Source organism: Capsella rubella, unplaced genomic scaffold (assembly GCF_000375325.1).
Source record: "Capsella rubella cultivar Monte Gargano unplaced genomic scaffold, Caprub1_0 scaffold_2, whole genome shotgun sequence".
In the NCBI taxonomy this organism is placed as follows: domain Eukaryota; kingdom Viridiplantae; phylum Streptophyta; class Magnoliopsida; order Brassicales; family Brassicaceae; genus Capsella; species Capsella rubella.
In genome coordinates this window covers 4,237,274-4,238,565 of record NW_006238922.1, presented here as the reverse complement: position 1 = coordinate 4,238,565, position 1,292 = coordinate 4,237,274, and the positions used below count along the sequence as shown (strand labels likewise).

At 35.4% G+C, this 1,292-nt stretch overlaps 1 pseudogene; it reads right to left on the bottom strand.

Moving 5' to 3' along the window:
• LOC17895718 overlaps window positions 1–284 on the bottom strand; it is a 1,044-nt pseudogene extending 760 nt beyond the window's left edge.
• Between the last annotated feature and the right edge of the window lie 1,008 nt (window positions 285–1,292).

The window sequence follows — 1,292 nt, the reverse complement described above, 5'->3', positions numbered from 1 at the left end:
AATTTTTGAATTATGACGTTAGAATCACGTTTTTGAGATATCGTTTTAACATTAAACGAACCATACGGATATGAAACTTTGTTCCTAAAACAAAGATTATAGTCGCCTCTTGCCTCGTTGACGAAAAGGGTTACTAGAGGAAAAACCCTATTTTTCTAATGAAATCATCTCTGAGTCCATTATACTTAAACCCACCAAGTTTTTTAGCCTAGCCTATCTTCAACAATGTCGGCCCATCCTCCCCAAAACCTAAAATTAGGTTTGTTCGTAACTTTCTTCGACATAGGAATCCTTTCATGTCAAGACTTGACATCGATGTATTTACTATGTAATGATCCCCTTCATATCCTGAAACAAAGCTCCTAGACTCCTCTAAAGTGTAAGCCTCCCTGGTTTCAGCAAAGATGCGGAGAGGTTTAAAAGATTTGATTTTTCTAACTATGTCATGAAAGTACAATTATTCTTTTGGCCAAAGATCCTAAAAGAACTTGACAGCTAAGTGTTCTTGAGATATAGTAGGATTAGGATGGGTGACTTCTAGGAATTGATTGATGGAACTGTGCGAATGAGGAAAACCCCCAAGAAAAGATCACGTGATGATTTGGTGGTTAGGGTTTGTTCATGGTCGTGTATGGTGCAAGGATTCTTCAGGATTGATAAGAGGCGATTCTGCTGTATCTTAAGAGGCAGTGTAGATAGACACCAGGAGGGTATCGGTCGACACTAGGCTGGATTAAGAGTTGTTTTGTTCTTGTTATGTATGGTCTGATGTTTTTGTTGTTTGATTGAGTGTTGGTTTGTGTAATTCGCTTGTGTGTATAGGTAGTACATGGGGGTCATCTTACTGACTATTTGGTATAATACTCACGCATATCTTTATGTTGTAGTGCAGGCGAAGAAAGCGTAATCGTGGAATTGTGGCATGAAGAGGAGGTTGATCTATGATCGAATTGGTGTTTTTTTAATGTTTTTTTTTCTTTTGGAAGTTGGATTAGAAGCATGTTAAAAATGATGGTATTTGTATTGCTTGTAAAATTATTGGTTTAATGGTTATTTGGTTTATATCTAAAAGTGGTTTGATTGATGGTTTAGTTAATTTATTTTTGGTTGTTGCTGTTAGTATACTTGATAATAGCTAGTTAATAAATATGAGATTATTAGTTAACGAATTAAAAAATAGAATAGGCTGTCGTTTTAACTTTTGTTAGAGATTTAGGACATGGACAACAAAATTACAAGTGCGAAATATAGCGGACAATGTATAATTATGTTTTGACCTACTGATACACAAG